The sequence below is a fragment of the Mirounga angustirostris genome, unplaced genomic scaffold, assembly GCF_029215605.1.
Source record: "Mirounga angustirostris isolate CCGP_5_RB_7025 unplaced genomic scaffold, mMirAng1.0.hap1 SCAF_14, whole genome shotgun sequence".
In the NCBI taxonomy this organism is placed as follows: Eukaryota; Metazoa; Chordata; class Mammalia; order Carnivora; family Phocidae; genus Mirounga; species Mirounga angustirostris.
Window position 1 is genome coordinate 36764278 of NW_026991722.1, and position 15681 is coordinate 36779958.

At 44.0% G+C, this 15681-nt stretch overlaps 1 long non-coding RNA gene across 11 annotated transcripts in view; it reads right to left on the reverse strand.

The window, feature by feature from the left end:
- LOC123852652 (uncharacterized) overlaps positions 1-15681 on the reverse strand; it is a 74727-nt gene that overhangs the window by 2104 nt on the left and 56942 nt on the right. For 4 of the 11 annotated variants that reach the window (XR_010407253.1, XR_010407247.1, XR_010407254.1 and 1 more), the window contains 3 exons: positions 8614-8685; positions 4665-4915; positions 2297-2455 (listed from right to left, as the gene is read on the reverse strand). This is a non-coding gene — a long non-coding RNA (uncharacterized LOC123852652). Of the gene's footprint in view, positions 1-2296; positions 2456-3741; positions 3792-4662; positions 4916-8613; positions 8686-15681 lie in introns of all 11 variants that reach the window. The other 7 variants (XR_010407249.1, XR_008507034.2, XR_010407250.1 and 4 more) reach the window with 3 other exon arrangements.

Here is a 15681-nt window from a genome sequence, read left to right on the forward strand (position 1 = left end):
ATGTTTTCTAATCCATAGATCAGCCGGCTCTTTCCATTGCAAGGCCATGGGCAATTTGGAAGGAGGTTCCTCTTTACTTCCCACTCCCATATCCCCTCTTCTCTCATACTGACCATTCCCCTTCTGTCCGGTCCTGTTCCTACCTGACTTCAGGAGCACATCACCTCCTTCCTGGACATTTTCAGTGTCCTCCTAACTGCCCTTTCCAAGGGTCTGATCCCTACCCCTCCGCTTTCCCCTCTGCCGGCAGAGGATCCTTCCTCAGCTTTGGATGAGAACTTGACTTTGCCCATCACGGCACGTCCACAGGCAGTTTGTCTCAGATACCTTATCAATTCCGGCATTGGCCTAGAGTATCCAAAGGATACACTCAGCCCCTTAAAAAAGAAAACATTAGCTGAGAAATCAGATTGTTTTCATAAGACCAAACTGAGGTCCAATCTGCTCTAAGTAGAGTTTGACTCTTTCCTAATATCTGTCTGATACTTGTCTTCACTTTAAGAGGAGAAGAATCTATTATTGCACATAGATTAGAACCTCTTGCAATGTTGGACAAATGCCCTCCAGGGCCCAGGTGGATGAGCGGGACCCATTTTGCTCCTGTCTCCCAAGTTAAAGCATACTTCCATCTGGATTTTGAATTTTGTTTTATAATTGGGCCAAAAGTGTTTTCAGTGAGAAATTTCTCATTTCTGAATCCGTGGCCATTGTAAAGAGACATCAGACTCTGGATGCTGCTTCCAGTGACCTATAACTGAGTTGGAAGTGCTTAACTTAGTAAAAATAAAGAGTAACGAAAGAAACGGATGGAGTAGGGAGTAAAGAACCTAACCAAATAGGACAGGTACCTGGGGAAGACATTGAGAATGATGTCCTCTTCCAAATGTGCGAAATGATAACTCTTATTTAAAATAATGTTCTCTCTGATAGGAATGTGTAGGTCTTATTTGGATATTGATTCAAACAAAAAAGACTTAAAACATTTTTGAGACAACTGGACATTCGATATTTGATGATATTTAGGAACTCTTAGGAATACTGTTAGTTGTGATAATGGTCTTGTGATGTTAAAAGGATTGGTATCTTTTAGAGACACTGAAATATTTATGGATGGAATGATATGATCTCTGGGATTTGCTGCAGGACAATATGGGAGAGAGGAAGTGGATGGGAGTAGTGTTGAAACAAGACTGGCCACGAGTCAATAATTGTCGAAGCTGAGTGATGGGTATGTGTAGGTTCATTATATTATTCTGCTTTCATATGTGTTTGAATTTCTCCATAGTAAAGTGCTTTTTATTTTTTTTCTAAAGATTTTATTTATTTATTTGACAGTGAGAGAGAGGGAGAGAGAGAGCGCACAAGCAGGGGGAGTGGGAGAGGGAGAAGCAGGCTTCCCGCCGAGCAGGGAGCCCAATGCGGCGCCCCATAAAGTGCTTTTTAAAAGAATATGATGTTTTGGGGTGCCTGGGTGGCTCAGTCGATTAAGTGTCTGACTCTTGACCTCAGCTCAGGTCTTGATCTCAGGGTTGTGAGTTCAAGCCTCCTATTGGGCTCCATGTTGGGCAGGGAACCTACTTAAGAAAAAAAAAAAGATTATGATGTTTTTAATACTAAAAATTTAAATACATTTTTACCTAAAATTGGTGGTCTGCATTAGCTTGACGTTGTGTGCTGGCAGTTTGAGAACCGCTGCCTGAAGAGCATGAGGTCTTGAATAGAGGGAATATCCAATTCCTGAAGCATTGCACAAAGGACACGTTGGAAGAAAAGAACCACAAGGCAGGTGAAGTTGTCCTTTAGTGTGTTCTGTGATCCCAGAGCACTGTAAGAGTAGTTCCTGACATAGGCATGGGAGTGGAGAGACCCGAGACTTCAGCTTCAAGTTTCTCCTGGTGTTTAAATAATTTGTACTAGAGCAGGTTTGGGATGCATTAGAATGACTGACTGTGGTTTGAGAAAATACCGGTTGATCTACTGCCTGGAGACACAGGCCTACAAAAATTGCTACTGCGTCTGATGCAGATACCCCCGTGCAGGGTGCACTTCCTGGTGGGGCACCTGCACACGGAGCCTGAGAGCCTGGGTTTGAATCTCCTTTCTGTAACTGACTAACTCTCTGGTCTTGGGCAAATTACTAACTTACTCTCAAACTGTCAGTTTTCTGAACTGTAAAATGAGCATCATAATAGTATCCACCCCACCAGATTGCCAGGATCAAATGAGAAAACGTCAGAAGAGCATTTAACTCGGAGTGTGGCCCATGTGCCAGCAAGTGTGAACTGTGCTCACTCACCTCCCTCTGGGCTCTGCTTTAGAAAGGCAGGTCTTCTTCTAACTCACCAATGTACTCCTTCTGCCGGATTCTTTTTTCTCTGTTGTTTTTTAAATTTTTTTTCTCTTTTCTTTGGCTTCTGCGACTCTTAGATCCACATTTGTCGCCCACCTGTAGTAACTGAACAACATCGCATGACAGATGTTTCCTTGTGCTGATCTTACTGCTGGCTCTATCAACTATTTTCCTTGTCTTCTTCATGGCTTATCTTGGTCATCTATTCCATCTTCTGTGTATTTTTATAAGCCGGTTCATTTTTTTTTTTTAATGGCATAAGGGAAGGAGTAAATAACTAGCTAAATAAATAAGCCATCTGTGACTTAGGCCAGGGGAAGAGAGGAGTCATGGGGGTGGACAGGAGAGGACTTTGATAAATGAACTTCATCGGAGTAACAGGGAGAGGAGGGGCCAACAGAAACAACCCACTGGGCCTCTTCAAAATCGTGGTTGATTGGGATACCTGGGTGGCTCAGTCGGTTAAGCGTCTGCCTTCGGCTCAGGTCATGATCCCAGGGTCCTGGGATCGAGCCCCGCATCGGGCTCCTTGCTCGGCGGGGAGCCTGCTTCTCCCTCTGCCTGCCGCTCCCCCTGCCTGTGTTCTCTCTCTCTCTCTCTCTGACAAATAAATAAAATCTTTAAAAAAAAAAAAAATCACTGCTGCTTTATGCCTTCCTTGGTATTCATCATGTATGCTACCATTGTTTGTTTCCCTGTAATAACGGGCCATCGAATCCTTAAAAACAGAAAAGGGGCAAGTTGTCTACTTGTTTTGGTGGCAGGGTTGGGTGTGAAAATGGGGCAGCTTTCCCCCCACTGCAAACACAGAAACCCAGGATTCAGCCAGGTTTTCTTCTATGACTCAGTGGCTCTGTGCACTGGGGCTTCTGTCTCCACAGCAGACAAAGCCTTTCCTGGGAAGAGGTTGCATTTTCCTGGCCAACAGGATGCTGACTGCTGACAGGCGCACCGTGTGCACCAAACACACCACTCTCTTCCACTCAGGGTCAGAGAGATGAGTCACCTCCACCAGCCCAGGGGACTCAGAGCCTTGGATCTTTCCAGCATGAATGCAGCAGGGCATGGCCTGCGGCTTTGTGATAGGGAACACAGAAAGGGCTTTTTTCAGAGATCTAACCAAGGCCCTGGTGACTGATATCTCCCCTCATAACAACTGGGGAGGAAGCTGCTAACTAGAGATAAAGATGGCAGAGTTTCTGGTCTTTTCAAAGAAAAAGTCCCTTTAGAGACAATATCAGACCTTGAAAATGAGGTGTCCCAAAAGTACACATTAGCTCTCTTCCCCCCAAACTCCTTGCTTGCCTGTCTGGAAGGTTTTGCAAAGATACAATAACCTAAGTATTTGTGCCACTCATTACCATTTTCCCACAAATTCGACGCTACTGTACCTGCTTGTGGAGTGGCAGGGGCCTTCGGCTTTGCTCAGAAGCAAACATGGCTACGGGAACAGAGGGAGAGAGGGGCAAGGAATGGAGCATGTGCACGGGAGCGCTGGGAGCACGCTGGTTCTGGGACAGCGAAGGCAAGCCCTCGTAGTCGTGGCACTGCCTGGGCCAGGGCCCTCCTCAGAGGAAGCTTTCAGATTTCTCTCTCTCAGAAGCTTTCTGATTTCCTAGGCCTCCGGCAAGGTTCATCTTTAATTATAAGGAGCTTATTTATTTATTTTCCTTCTTTATCTGTTTTCTCTAATTTAATAGAAAAAAAAAGTCCATGGCTGTATCACCCTGAATGCACCCGATCTCATCTGATCTTGGAAGCCAAGCAGGGTCTGGCCTGGTTAGTACTTGGATGGGAGAAAAAAAAACATGATATACGAAAAGTCAGAGTTAGACATGAAAACCATGAATGGCATATTGCTAAGTGCATGAAAAAAATCACAAAATCATAGGTGAACCCTATTTTTGTAGTAACAAAAACATCAATAAGAAAGGATGTGAAAGGATTCATGCCAAGAAGTGAATAGTCTTCTTTGGAGAAGGGAGTAGATTTGGGGTAGGAGTTATGAAGAAGGGGAACTTACACTTTTTACTCTGAAATTCTGGAATTTGGAGGGAGAGAGAGCACACAGTCTTTTTAAAAAGAGTAAAAAAGTCAATTTAGGTGCTCTGGGTTGGGAGTATTCACCTTCCCGTGGAATGCAGGCTTGTCCTCGAGGTGGGACCCTCCCTCCCAGACTTCCTGGGTCCATAAGGAAAGCCCCTCACCGCCCGCCCTGCCCACCAAGACACGAGACCCTCTGTCCTGCCACGTGTCAGGGCTGCTAACACTCCCCGACAGCGCAATGCTGCACCTCAGGGAATACAAAGCACACCTCGCTGTTATTCTCACGTGATGCTCACGGCGATCCTGCGACGCCAGGATAGCAGTGTGTCCACTGTACACCCGAGGGAGCTGAAGCTCAAGGCGCGAAACCACACCGCTGCTGGGAGGCAGGGAGGGCAGTGAGGCAGGCCCCCTGCATCCACACTCAGGCTTCCTTCCGGCCCCTGCTGCCTCTGGCAGAAGACGGTTGGTGTGGTGCTACCTGACGACAGCAAGAAGGAGCACAGGGACTCTGCCTGGCTGGAACATGAGGACACCATGTAAGTGCACGTGCCCATGGAATTAATGTCCTGGGGTGGTTAACTTTATGTGTAACTCGGCTAGGCCATGGTGCCCAGTATTGAGTCAAACACCAGTCTAGATTTGCTTTTTTAGATGACATTAATATTTAAACCAGTAGACTTTGAATAAATCATTAGTCTTCATAATGTGGGTGGGTCTCATCTAATCAGTTGAAGGCCTTAAGAGAAAAAGACTGAGGACCACCCAAGAGGAGGGAATTCTGCCTCCAGGCTGCCTCTGGACTCAATAGCAACCCTACCCTGGATCTCTTGCCTGCTGGTCTGCCATTAAAATTTCAGACTTGCCAACCCCATATTCCTGTGAGCCAATTCCTTAAAATAAATCTCTTTCTCTTCATATATATGCACATTCTACTGGCTCTTTCTCTAGAGAACCCTGACCAATACACTTTCCCCGAAGGGTGGACACATTTAATTTAGACTAGCTTTTGTTGGTATTGTCATACCTAGCAGTGAGGCTTGCCCATCTTACATGCTTCATAAACATCTGAGTGAAAACCAACAGCCAGACTAAAAACACTGAATGGCTTTGCCAGGTGTGATTTTTATTTAAACTATTATTTTGTTCCCTTATGAATCACTCTAAAGGAAAGGAACAAAAATTGTCTTGATTAAATTAGAGGAGGGAGGGTGGGAGCAATGAGTGGTAAGATGCCTTCCATTTCTGAAGATTCTATGACCCATCATCATTCCAAAAACTATAGTTTTTGTTTTGTCTTTTACATCAGAGTAAATGTGGACTGGCAGGACCAGAAGAAGAGCTCAGAAGTGCATCTCACCTTCTCCTCAGGGGCCCTGGACCGTCCTTTCTGTAAGGAGGTGCCCATTCTGTCCACGCACCCCCCACCACCACAGGCAAACACTCTCTTGCTACCATGGGCATGATGCTGAAGCCAGCATGAACTCATTTATGTGTTTTGCCCAGCAGTATTTGCACTTTACAAGAGCTGGGAGAAGAACCCAAAGAAACAGCTTCCAATAGGGCAGCTTCGATGCTCCCACTTTAACCAGGAAGGAAACTGAGGCCCAGGGATGTTGGGCAGTGTGCCCAAAGGCTACATAGGAGTCATGGTCCAAGCTGGTCATGAGGTGGCTGGGAAGGAGAAAGGTGTCTGGGAGGATGTGCCTCACTCCGGAATCCCCATTCACCAAGCCTCACCACTTCCTGGAGAGCAGATCCTAATGAAGGGACCGAGACCTCACATCTGGCTCCACCGTCCCCAGGGCCACATCCTGGGTATAGAGGAGTGCTTCTTCATTCCCAGTTACATTTTGGCCTCATGTCTTCTTTCACATAAGTTGTGTTCAAAGCAACGTTCATTTCCCACAATGTGGCAAACTCATTCCCTGCCCACTATCACTTGGAGAGGTCCCTTATCCCTCGGCACTTAGCTTAGCAGACGCCTCCTCCAGAAAGCTTCCCTGTGTCTTCCCTGCCCCAGAATTCCCCCAAGTCCACAGTGCACACGCTCCGTGTTTGTTGCCTGGCACAGTCACAGGCTGAGATCCTTGAGGTCAGCGAGCCTGACACTGGGCAGGGTCTGGCCCACGGTAGAGCCAATAAAAGTGAGTAAACCAGGGAATATTTCCTTTTCACAGGGGAAAATGACTAGAAATTACTAGTACCCTTGCCTGATACATAATGGGCATTCCATATTTATAGAATAGTTCTTAAGAGTGAATAAATAACCCCTGACCTAAGTTATGCTGTGGAGACTCAAGGCAGTATTACCATCATATCTGGGTAAAATGTCAATGGCCACGAAGAAATTTTTTTATAGTACATGCAATGCTTTAATTTTTTTTATTTTTGAGAATGTTTTTAATTTTAAGTTTTCCTCCCATAAATTTTCTAAAACCATTGGCATGTTTTTCCTTCTCCAGAATCTAGTAATTGGCATAAAATGTAGCCTCAAATTATGTATTATAAGTATTTTAAACTTGAAATGCCATATGATACGATTCCAGGGGCCTGCCAATTATTTAAGATAAATAAGATCCATCTGGTCTCAAAATTTCTGGTCAATTCAACAAATTAAAAATCACTTGGTTTAGACATTTGGCATCATCGTGCTTGTTCATTTTTCATTCATCCATCCATTCATATGGGGAATGGAAGCCTCCTGCCACAGGAGGGGTAGTAAGGTGGTCAAGGACAGAAGACACTGATACGCAAGAAGGTCAGAAGTGTGCTGACTGGTGGTTGGGGAGTACATGGATCCGCCAACCCCGACCCTCAAAGGACAGGCTAGCCTTTTGACCAAAATGGTGTTGTAACTGTCAAGGAAAACTAGGGAAAAAGAAGTACACAAATAATGTTGTAATTAGGAGTGGGGCCCAGCAGGGATGGGATAGGCTAGATCTTAAGCAGGAAGTAGGAAAGGAAAGGGGATAACTTAAGTATGGAAAATTCTCCTTGGATAATAAATCGCCATTTCATGTAGGCAGTAAAAATCAACGTGTAGCAGTTTTGAAGAAGAAAGGGACCCGCCACAGGATGGAATGGGACAGCGGCTGGTCCCTAGGCCCCGCTGGAGGGAAGGCAGCATGTGGCCTGGGCGGTGACTCAGGCAGGAGGGATGTGGCGCAGGTCGCCTGCAGCTGCGATCGGCAGGACAGGATGGGACCCTGCAGAGGACATCCTGGGGCAGCCTGGGGACTTTCCATGCAGGAACATATGTGGAAAGCCATAGCCCGAGAGAATTCTGGCCTGCGTGCCAGGCAGAGGCCTTGAGCGTGAGCAAGGAGAGATGAGGGGAAATGCTAACCCTGCACCACCACAGCACAGCGGAGATTGGGAAGGAAGCAGGGCTGACGGCCAGTGCGCTCTACAGACAGCTTCGTTACAGGCCTGGCGGGCTCCTGCCTTCCAGAGCCCTGCCTTCCATGAGCTGTGTGGAACCCTTTTCAGGGTAGCCTGGGTGCCCCACGCTCTGTGGCTTCCAGCCCATGGACTCAAACCTCAGACATGTTTCTCCTACCAGACTGGTTTGTGCCATATCTGTGTCATGCTTGTGCCTTGATTGACCTAGAATGTTCCTTTAAATGGGCTTGCATTTTAAACATAGCCTCTGCCTGCTAAGTAAATATCCACATTCATAAATTACTCCCACCTGAACCACCCCTCACCCCCACCCCTGCCCCATCCCACAACACCCCCACCCCCAGTCACTGGGCTTCCTTGCAGTCAAAACCCTTCCTGGGCATCCAGGTGGGACTAGGGCACAGGACACCTTCTCCCACGTTGGAAGCAATCTTGTCACTCGGCAGAGTAAATCAGTAGGGCCTCTTGGGAGGCACAGGTACCTGCCTCATCAGGTTTCTCCACTTTTAAAATCTGTCGTGGAGTTTGGAGCTCAGGCCCTTCTCCCTACAACCTCTCCTACACACACCTGGGGGCTGGGGTTCTGGCCTAGCCTTCAGGGAGCTCCCTGCTTCCTCGGTGAGGTAAAACATCACCCTATTAACGGCCACGGTGGTAAGTCATGTTGACAGCAGCACCCACTCTTGATGAGACATAATGAGAATAGCACTTCACCTCTGTGGTCTTCCCTCCAAAATCCAATAAGCTCAGTCCAGTTATGAGAAAAACCTCAGACAAATCCCAATTGAGTGATATTCTACAAAAGAACTCACCAGCACTCCTCAAAACTGTCCGGGTCATCAAAAACAAGGAAAGCCTATGGAACCATCACAGCCAAGAGGAGCCTAAGGAAACATGATGACTACATGTAATATGGCATCCTAAATGGGATCCCAGAACAGAAAAGGGACATTAAACAGAAACTAAGGAAATGTGAAGAAGGTATGAGCTTTAGTTAATAATAATGTATCAGTATTGGTTCATTAATTCTAGGAAATATGCTGTACTAATATAAGAAGTTAATAATCAAGGAAACTGCATTCTTGTGGGGTTATGTGGCAATTCTTTATCTTTGCAACTTTCCTGTAAATCTAAAACTGTTCTAGAATTAAAAGTTTATTTAAAAAATAAAAGCTTTTTAAATATGTCATCCTAGGGGCACCTGGGTGGCTCAGTCAGTTGTGTCCAACTTGATTTTGGCTCAGGTCATGATCTCTGGGTTGTGAGAGGGAGCCCTATGTGGGGCTCCATGCTCAGCAGGGAGTCTGTGTCTTTCCCTCTGCCCCTCCCCTGCTCTCTCACTCTCTCTCTCTTACATAAATAAATCTTTCTTAAAATTTTATTTTATTTGAGAGAGAGTGTGAGAGAAAGAGAGAGAGAGAACACGAGCGGGGTGAGGGGCAGAGGGAGAAGCAGACTCCCTAAACAAGGAGCCCGATGTGGGGCTCGATCCCAGGACCCTGGGATCATGACCTGAGCCGAAGGCAGACTATTAACCGACTGAGCCACCCAGGCCCCTGATAAATAAATCTTTAAGAAAAAAAAGTCATCCTAAAACCCCCAATGGGACAGCAACTGCTGGATCACATGTCATCGAAGAAAATTTTATCATGGATCCTAAATGCTGCCTTTCAAACCACAGGCATAATAGAGTATCAGCTACTTACTAAGTGAAACTTATCCACTTTAGCCTCCTTTACTGTTTTTTTAAATATCTATTATACACTCCACAGTCCATTCACTTTAAAAATTCTGGTTTGGGGGCGCCTGGGTGGCACAGTCGGTTAAGCGTCCCACTCTTGGCTCAGGTCGTGATCTCAGGGTTGTGAGATCATGCCCTGAGATGGGCTCTGCACTCAGCTCCGAGTCTGCTTAAAAGACTCTCTCTCCCTCTGCCCCTCCCTCCCATGCTCTCTCTCTCTTTCTCAAATAAAGAACTAAATCTAAAAAAAAAAAAAAATTCTGGTTCGATTTGTTTCTAATTCAAAAAGTAATCTGTTACTTGGTGCCACTTGAAAAAAGGAAATTGTTGTCAAGATTGTTTCTCCCTTAAGAAATAGTATTATTTGCAGAACTTCCCTTAAGAGCATTTTTGGAAATGACTCAGAATGCTCACTGGCTCTACCACATTCTACCTTGTAGGAACTGTGATAATGAAGCAGTTATCTCCAGTAACAGCTAGATGTGACAAAACCCAGATAAACAGATTCCTCATCTTATTGTGCATATGCAAAGTCTGGCCCATTGTCTCCTGGAGTAATTTGTGAGGCTGTAAATATATGTTACTCTGGTTGTATCCACCATGAGTTTCCTGTGCTTTTGTTTAACGGGGATGGTAGGATTTGAGAAGGGGAGAGAGATTATCAAGGGCAAGTGGGGAGAAGCTTTTCTTGTTAGTAGGAATATCTCAAACAGTAGTGCCTTGATGTACCTATTTGGCACGTGACACATCATTCTAGCATCATGGAATCAAGTTATGGAAGATTTTCGGTTGAAAGGAAAATAACGGGCTGGCCAATGCCTTTGAAACCCTGAAATATGCCCTGTGCCCCGGCACGCATACCTGCCCCACCGCGGCAAGGCTAACATCTCACCGTTTTGTTTTGCCAGCAGTCGTTCCAGCTCGCTTGCCTCTTGAGCTTCTTCCCACCTCAGTCCTGTCCCCCTACTCTTTACCCCTTACCAGCTTCTTCCTGGCTTTCTGTTCTTCCCTGTCTCGCGCACATCCTTCACCTGTGTAGGAGTCAGGGCAGAAACCAGGGGGCTGTCAGCAGGACTTCTAACGAGTCCTCTGGATGCCCAATCCCTTGTCAAACGCTCCTCACAGTTTGTCTCATTTAGTTAGCAATGGCTTCGGCATTTCAAAATGAAACAATCAGCCAATCAAAAAGCTGCAGAGCAACGGAGTGTCGTCCACATCTTAAAGGCCCACACCCAGAGGGATGGCCTGATGAGATTCTCTCTTTAGGCGGTTTGCTCACTTCTCCTCCGCTGGTGACCAGTGATCCCCCGTTAAAGCAAACTTGGCTGGTCTGCTCCTGTCTGGGGGTCCAGGTGCTGCTTACTTCTATAAAACAACAGCCGAGGTTTCTTAGAGCCTGTGGCGGCCCAGTGTTGGCAGCTGCTCACTCTGCGCATGGTCATGTTGGGATGGGCAAAGCGTCCGACTGTTTTCCCCACTATTCTGTAAATTCTGCTAAATGCTGTTTGCACATGGATTCGTCCCCTTGCTGACAAAGCAGAATTAGTGACTGATTACATTTTCACCATCATTTCACAGCCAGGCCTGACAATGAGGTGGGAAGTGCTGGATTTGGAGGCCAAGGATCTGGGTTTAAGCTCCAGGCCTTCACTTAGGAGGGTAGGTTACAAGAATGCTCAGAAATCTTAATGTGTTGGAGCGCCTGGGTGGCTCAGTCGTTAAGCGTCTGCCTTCGGCTCGGGTCATGATCCCAGGGTCCTGGGATCGAGCCCCGCATCGAGCCCCGCATCGGGCTCCCTGCTCCGCGGGAAGCCTGCTTCTCCCTCTCCCACTCCCCCTGCTTGTGTTCCCTCTCTCATTGTGTCTCTCTCTGTCAAATAAATAAATAAAATCTTAAAAAAAAAAAGAAATCTTAATGTGTTCATCTGAAAATGAAGGTAATAATCCCTGCATGTTGTGCAGCTTATGTGAAATTTCATGTAAAAGAATTTTGTGAGGTGCCGTAGTATTCAGGGTATACAATTTTACAGAAGACGCTTCCTGAGCAAGCTGAGGTGTGATGCAGGCAGTTTCAGAACTGTCAATTTCATTATGATATTCAGAATGTGGTTCTTAAGGCCTTCTGCACCTGGAACTTGACTACCAATTGAATATTAAAAAGGTTGAGAATGGCTAGAATCAAAAAGACAAGAAAGGTAACAAGTGTGGGTGAGTATGTGGAGAAAAAGGAACCTTCATATACTGTCAGTGGCAATGTAAATTGGTGCAGCCACAGCGGAAAACAGTATGGAGGTTCCTCAAAAAATGAAAAATAGAAATATCATATGATCTAGTAATTCCACTACTGGGTATTTACCTAAAGAAAACAAAAACAAAAACACTAATATGAAAAAAATATTCGCACTCTTATGTTTATTGCAACATTATTTATAATAGCCAAGATATGGAAGCAACCCAAGTATCCACCTATAGATGAATGGATAAAGAAGATGTGTATATATACACAATGGACTGTATTACTCAATCATGAATAAGGATGAGATTTTATCCTTTGTGACAATATGGATGAACCTAAAGAGTATGATGTTAAGTGAAATAAGTCAGAGAAAGACAAATACCATATGGTTTCACTTATATGTGGAATCTAAAAAACAAAACAAACAGCAGAAACAGACCCATAAATACAGAGAACAAACTGATGGTTGCCAGAGGGGAGGGGGATGGGGGGATGGGCAAAATGGGTGAAGGGGAGTGGGGGATACAGGCTTCCAGTTATGGAATGCATAAGTCATGGGGTTAAAGGTACAGCATAGGGAATGTAGTTAATGGAATTGTTAATAGTGTTGTATGGTGACAGGTGGTAGCTACACTTGTGAGCACGGCGTGTTGTAGAGAGATGTTGGATCGCTATGTTGTACTCCTGAAACTAATGTTAGACAGGAAAGCTCTTGAACTGGTCAGGGCCAGACATATGCTTTACAAACTGTCAATCTGTCACTCTAAGTGAGAAAAGATGGGTAGGAGTTGACACGGTCTTTTACATGGTTCAAGCCTTTGGAAGAGGAGATTGAGATGCCGGTAAAGGTTGCTGGAAACTGTGGCTGTAGTGGGTCATCCGGGCTCTGCATTTTTTTCGTTCTCTGAATGCTATCTTCTTATCTTGAGGTCGGCTTATCTTTGAATATCATGAAGGTATTTTCCTATGCTCTCTTTTAGAACCATTAGTTTCCCTTTTCTATTTAGATTTGTTGTCCATCTTGAACTAATTACTTTGAGTATGACATTAGGGCTTGTGTAAATGTATAATGACATGTGTCCATCACGGTGGTATTGTACAGGGTATTTTCAGTGCCATAAAAATCCTCTGTGCTCTGTTTATTCATCTCTTCTCTCCCCCGATCCCTGGCAACCACTGGTCTTTTTACTGTCTCCAGAGTTTTGCATTTTCTAGAATGTCATATAGCTGGAATTATACACAGCCTTTTCAGATTGGCTTCTTTCACTTAGTAATATGCATTTAAGTTTCCTCCATTTCTTTCCATGGCTTGATCACTCTTTTTTCCCCCTGCTCATTTCTTTCTAGTAATAAATAATATTGCATTGGCTAGATACAGCACAGTTTATTTATCTATTCACCTACTGAAGGTCATCTTGGTTGCTTCCAAGTTTTGGCAATTGTGAACAAAACCACTATAAACATGCCTGTGAAGGTTTTTGTGTGGACATAAGTTTTCAGCTGCTTTGGGTAAATACCAGAGAGCATGACTGCTGGATCATGTAGCAGGTTTAGTTTTGTATGAAATGTCAAACTGTCTTCCAAAGTAACTGTACCATTTTGCATTCACACCAGCAATGAATGATAGTTCCTTTAGCTCCTCATCCTTTCCCGCATTTGGTATTGTCAGTGTTCTGGATTTTGGCCATTCTAATAGGTGGACAGAGATAGTATTCACTTTTTTGGTGTGCAGTTCTATTTCACATAGAATTTTAAAAATTGAGATATAATTTACAAACAATAAAAACCTTTTAAAGGTGTACATACAGTTCAGTGGTTTCTAGTATACTCACAATGGTGTGCAACCATCACCTCTATCTAATTTTAGAACATTTCCATAATGCCCCACCCAAAACCGCATCCATCAGCAGTATCTATTTCTTTTTCTCCCCAATCCCTGGCAACAACAAACCTGCTTTCTGTATCTATGGATTTACCGATTCTGGACATTTTCTATCAATGGAATCATGTAATATGTGACCTTTTGCATCTGGCTTCTTTCATTTCGCATCATGTTTTTAAGGTTCATCCATGTTGTAGCAGCTGTTGGTACTTCAGTCCTTTTTATGGCTGAATAATATTCCATCATATGTATGGATAAACCACATTTTGTTTATCCCTCCATCAGTTGATGGACATTTGGGTTGTTTCACCTTTACACTATCATGAATAGTGCTTCTATGAACACTCATGTACAAGTTTTTGCTTGAATACTTTTTCCCAATTCTATTTGGTATATACCTAGTAGTAGAATTGCTGAATCATTTGGTAATTCTATGTTTAACTTTTTCAGGAACCATCAAACTGTTTCCCATGGTGGCTACCCAATTTATATTCCCACCAGCAATGCATGACAATTCCAATTTTTCCATATCTCCTCCAACAGAGTTTATTTTCTTTCTTTTTTTTTTTTATTTGAGAGAGAGAGAATGAGAGACAGAGAGCATGAGAGGGAGGAGGGTCAGAGGGAGAAGCAGACTCCCCGCCGAGCAGGGAGCCCGATGCGGGACTCGATCCCGGGACTCCAGGATCATGACCTGAGCCGAAGGCAGTCGCTCAACCAACTGAGCCACCCAGGCGCCCCCAGAGTTTATTTTCTATTACTGTTTTTTATAATTATTATAGCTATCTTAGTGAGTATGAAGGCATATCTTATTATGATTTTGATTTTCATTTCTCTGGTGACTAATGATGTTGAGCATCTTTTTATGTGCTTTTTGGGCCATTTGTATATCTTTGTTGGAGAAATGTCTGTTCATTTGAAATCAAGAAGTGTGAGTCCTTCAATTTTGTTCTTTTTTTTTTTTTTAATCGGGAGAACTTAACTTTTTTTTTTTTTTAAGATTTTATTTATTTGACAGAGAGAGACACAGCGAGAGAGGGAACACAAGCAGGGGGAGTGGGAGAGGGAGAAGCAGGCTTCCCGCGGAGCAGGGAGCCCGATGCGGGGCTCGATCCCAGGACCATGGGACCATGACCTGAGCTGAAGGCAGATGCTTAACGACTGAGCCATCTAGGCGCCCCTTCAATTTTGTTCTTTTCCAATTTATTTTGGCAATTGGAATCTCTTAAGATTCCATTTAAATTTTAGGCTTTTCTATTTCTGTAAAAAAAAAAAAATGCCATTGGGATTTGGATAGGGATTGCACTGACTCTACATATTGCCTTTGGGTACTACTGTCAGCATAGCAATATTAAGTCTTCCAATACATGAAAATGGGATGTCTTTCTACTTAGGGCTACTTTAATTTCTTTCAGCAATGTTTTGTGGTTTTCAGGATACAAGTCTTTTGCCTCCTTATTCCTATGTATGTTATTCCTTTCGTGCTTTTCTAATAGAATTGCTTTCTCTATTTTCAGACTGTGCATTACCACCATCATAAACAAGATTTCAATACCCCAAAGTGTTCCCTCTGGCCCTTTTTCTGAAATGGTATTTTTTAATTTAATTTTTACTCGTTTGCTACAAGTGCATAGAAATACAATTTACATTTCAATATTGATTTTGTATTCTGGGACCTTGCTGAATGCAAGACTAGTTCTAGACAATTTTAATTCTTTCTTCCCAATCTTTATGCCTATTTTTTTTGCCCTATTGTCCCAGTGAATAGTGATGTCCAGTACAATGTTGAATAGAAGTGGTGAGAGTAGGCAGCCTTACCTTGCTCTTCATTTTAAGGTGAAACTTTCAATATTTCATCATTATGTATGCTGTTAGTTGTAGGTTTTTTGAAGTTCACCCTATCAGGTTGAGGAAGTTTTTTTTGTTGTTGTTTTGTTTTTAAGGAAGTTTCTTTGTTACTCCTCGTGTGCTGAGAGTTTTTATCCTGAAGAACTACTGAATTTTGTAAAATGCTTTTCCTG